The following is a 4,672-nucleotide window of genomic DNA, read 5'->3' on the forward strand; positions in this document are numbered from 1 at the left end:
TTCATCTTGCCATAGGCTATTTGCCACTATACACCACCTCTGGCATGCAGCACTGCTTTCCAGACCACTTCCAGCACTGGGTGTTGCAATAGTATCATTTTTAGTATTCTTTGTACTGTTAGGAAGTGATGTTATATGATAACGTGGACACTATGGCCCAATTCCCTGACTCAGCTTTTGACAAACATAAATTGCTGTTTTTCCAGCTTGATTCAGATTTGGATTTGGCCATTTCAGCTTTCTGCTTCACATGACATAATTTCACGGTTGCCACTCACCTGACATTAAGTGTCTTGGTCACTTTGTGCAACAGGGGTGATTGGAACATCTAACAACCACAATTATCACTCTTACTGGTCATGGCAAAATTGAATACACCTAAACCAAGGGGTTCTATTGTGGACCTCTGAGGAGGACTGTTGTCACTACCTGATTCCTCCCTCTCTTTGACCACAACTACTGCACCTTCTGCACACTGTCCATTGTGGCATGCCCCAGATGAAAAGTTCTGCATGACAACATACATTCTGGCCCAAAACCGACTACGAAATTTTGGATCTGTCAAACTGAGCAATCCCAGTGATTCTCTTCTTGGCCTGACACAGTGGAGCTGTGCGAATGTATCCACTTAAATTTTGCTGAACCATTTTCAGGCTCTGTGGGGGGGGGGGGGGGGGGGGGGAGGGGGGGGATGGCGGGGGGATGGGGGGGGGGGGACCAAACAGCAAGGTGATCGGTCCCATCGGGTTAGGGAAGGAGGGGGAAGGAAGTCGGACATCGGACATGCCCTTCCAAAGGAACCATCCCGGCATTTGCCTGAAGTGATTTACTAATATAACAGAAAACCCAAATCAGGATGGCCGGATGTGGGTTTGAACCGTCATCCTCTCGAATGCGAGTCCAGCGTGCTAACCACTACGCCACCTCACTTGGTATGGACACAGGTCTGTTGCCCTTCCTGTTGGCATCTCCACCAGATCACACACCACCACCTGCTTCTCTCACAGCTGTAACTGCTGCACTGGCGGTGTGGGATTGAGGGGCATGTAATTGTGCCTCAGAAACCAGAGACAGTGGTCATCTGTGTGCAAGTTGGGTTTGTGTGAATGTGAGTGTGATTACTTCAGAAGAAGAGTTTTGGCCAAAAAGTTAGTTGTTATGTCTGTCTGTGACTCAACTACTCCACTATATGGTGAGTAGCATTACAAACTTTTCATAATATTGTCATTATTTCATACTGAATTTCCCTTTGTTTGATGGTGGTAGCAACATGTACACAAAGTACAAAAGGGCAGTGCTGTCATTTGTACCCAAATGAATCATCTGAAAAGGTTTCCGATGTGATTACAGCCGCATGACAGTAATTAACAGACTCTGAATGAGGAACGGTTGTTGGAGCTTGACACATGGGATATTCCATTTTGGAAATCTGTCAGGGAATTCGACATTCCAAGATCCACAGTGTCAATAGTGTGCTGAGAATAGCAAATTTCAGGTGCTGCCTCTCACCACAGACAATACAGAGGTCGACGGCCTTCACTTAAGGACCGAGAGCAGCGGAATTTGCGTAAAGTTGTCAGAGCTAACAAACAAGCAACACTAACAATAGAAAGATAGATTTCTACTTACTCTAAAGACGACACATTATGTTGCAGACAGGTACAACAAAAAAATAACAAAAACCAAGCACATGTCATGTAAGTGTGATCATCATCTCTAGCGGCTCAGGCCGTAATGGCATTCCAGTTGTGTGCATGAGGTGTACTTGCTCGTGTGAATGAATGTGTGTGTGTGTGTGTGTGTGTGTGTGTGTGTGTGTGTGTGTGTGTGTGTGTGTGTGTGTGTTTCTGATGAAGGCTTAGGCCAAACGATAATGCTTCAGGGTCATTCCTTGTCAAATCAACACGCTTTAAATAAAATTTTGACCTCACCCTCCTAAATTTTGCTGAAAGATGGTATACTTACAGTGAGTGCTGGAACTAAGAAAATATCAAATTTCAATTTATTACCTCAAACCATTCCTGAAATACAGTCACGTAAACTTTTCAAAAACTGGCCAAAAATGTGTGAACAGACTTTTTTTAAATTGCCCTAGGAGCTGACCCAATTGAGCTACAGAGCTGGGAAAGGTGTCATTTTGCAGCATTTTTCATGCTCTTTCCATATATAGCTTCTAATTAATAACCTTTTTCAAAATACTAATTAATATTTTGATTTATTTTTCTACAAAAAGTACATGATTGAAAATTATCAAAACATTTCCATAACTACTTCATACTGTTGTAAATTACTTGGCAAAATATAAATGTGGGATAATGATGGGTTCATTGTTAAAAAAAATTATTCTGGTCTCTTGTTTTTCACTAACAGCCAAGATTTGACCAAACTGACCTTTAACAAACGGGAATTTCATTAAAATATACTGAAAGATAACTAAAAAAGTACTAGAAATACCAAAATATCACCTTCTTGAAACAAAACTAAACAACATTTTCTATAATTCCAGAATGAGATTTTCACTCTGCAGCGGAGTGTGCGCTGATATGAAACTTCCTGGCTGAAGTAAAGCTGTGAGTATCGGGCGTGAGTCGTGCTTTGGTAGCTCAGTTGGTAGAGCACTTGCCCGTGAAAGGCAAAGGTCCCGAGTTCGAGTCTCGGTCAGGCACACAGTTTTAATCTGCCAGGAAGTTTCATTTTCTATAATTGATTGTTTATTTTTTTAGTTTCTTACAGTTTAAACTAACAGTTGATCAACTGGCAAAACGAAATGTTGAGTGTGGGACCTATAGCTAATATTTAAATAAAGTGTGAAAACCTTGTAAGTAGACTATTGATGTAATACTTCTGGTCCAAAAATGCACATTTCATTAGCACAGACTTCAGCCATTGTATGAAGGCTGAGCATGCTTGTGTTCCTGTCTATGTATGCAGCAGACTGTGAACAAGTTGAAACAAGCACAGTACTTGATGTCTGTGCAATCATTCAGAGACTGGAGCCATTGTTGAGAGGATATAAGACTGTTACCTTCTAAGGCTTAGTGTGCCTACAGCATTATTGTGCAGTGTGGTTTTAGAGCAAATCAATTGTTAACTCTGTGTTGACCAGTTTGTATCTAGTATATTTAATAGTTAATTTACAAGTAAATCTATAAATTGAAGGAGAGTTTATAAGTGGTTTTTGTTTCGATATGGAACCAAGTAAAAAGTGCAGTGCTGTAAGAGTGCAGTGTTATAATCCATTAAAGAAGTCAAATCATTTTATTAGAGACAGAAAAAAACTGAGAAATGTCACAGCATGGATGCCCAAATCATTTCCACAAATACCTAGTGGTGGCTATATTTGTGATAAATGTCTGAAAGATGTAACCACATTGAAAAATACAGCAGAGCCCATCAGTGATAAAAGTGTCGAAGAAGATTCTTCTGGAACAGAGATAATCATCCCAGACCAAGACCCCGACTTCGCTGCAACTTTAGTGGTCGTTCAAACACTTACCAGATCACTTCAAGAACTAGGTGAGTCCCCAATTGATAAGAAAAAAGTAAAAATCTCCTCATCAGTGACACATAAACTTTTTGTTGCTGCTGAAACTTCTTCATCAGATACTGATACTGATGAATCCGTTCTTCAAAATCTCAAAACAAACTTTAATGATTCTATAAGAAGAGTAAAAAAGCTAATGATTCTCACAAGTTTACCTGAAAAGTAGAGTGTCAGGAAAATAATGACAGAATTTAATGCTCCTAATTACATTGTTTGGCAGTCCAAAAAAATTTTGAAAGAGAAAAGATTCATGGAAGGTCCAAACACAAAACCAGGGAAGTGTTTACCAACAGGAACTGTCAAAATTGTACATTCATTTTATGAAAATGATGAAGTTAGCCGGGAAATGCCAGGTATTAAAGATTGTGTGACAATTACAGAAACAAGTGGAAGTAAAACAAAAATACCAAAATGACTTATTTTGTGTAACCTTATATTTTGTGTAACCTTAAAGAAGCTTACAAACATTTTAAAGACAAGATTCCTAACGTAAAAATAGGTTTCTCTAAATTTCCTGATTCGAGACTGAAACATTGTGTTTTTGCTGGCTGGAGTGGCACACTGTCTGTGTGTGCACAACTCACCAAAACGCAAAATTAATTACAGAAAATGCCAAACTAAATGCAGTAACAAACAGCAGCTTAAACAATTATAAGCAGTGCATTGCAAAAATGCTTTGCAACCTATCATTCTCAGTTGATTGCAACATGGGAAACTGTGAATATTGCCCAGGAGAAACTGTCATACGTAAAATTTTACAAGACTCTTTTGATGAAAACTTAATTGAACGAGTTCAGTTCCGAGAGTGAATGTCAGTTTACCGCTGTAATCTGGAAATTGTTCAGAAAACTTCTGAAGAATTCATAGATTTATTTTGTAGTAAGATGTCTACTTTGATTCGGCATGACTTCATTGCTTAGCAACAACGAACATTCCTTACCTCGACAAGAGAAAATCTTATGGGATCTGAATTTGTTGTCATATGTGTAGAGGATGTAGATGAAGATGAAATGGGAGATACAATACTGCGTGAAGAGTTTGACACAGCACTGAAAGACCTGAGTCAAAACAAGGCCCCGGGAGTAGACAACATTCCATTAGAACTACTGACGGCCTTGGGAGAGCCAG

At 39.6% G+C, this 4,672-nt stretch overlaps 1 non-coding gene across 1 annotated transcript; it reads left to right on the forward strand.

Moving 5' to 3' along the window:
* The first annotated feature begins 2,591 nt into the window (after nt 1–2,591).
* On the forward strand, nt 2,592–2,666 carry Trnas-uga (transfer RNA serine (anticodon UGA)). Its single transcript has one exon. It is a non-coding gene; the product is annotated as a tRNA-Ser (tRNA).
* Nucleotides 2,667–4,672: the final 2,006 nt, after the last annotated feature.

This window comes from Schistocerca serialis, unplaced genomic scaffold, assembly GCF_023864345.2.
Source record: "Schistocerca serialis cubense isolate TAMUIC-IGC-003099 unplaced genomic scaffold, iqSchSeri2.2 HiC_scaffold_897, whole genome shotgun sequence".
NCBI lineage: Eukaryota > Metazoa > Arthropoda > Insecta > Orthoptera > Acrididae > Schistocerca > Schistocerca serialis.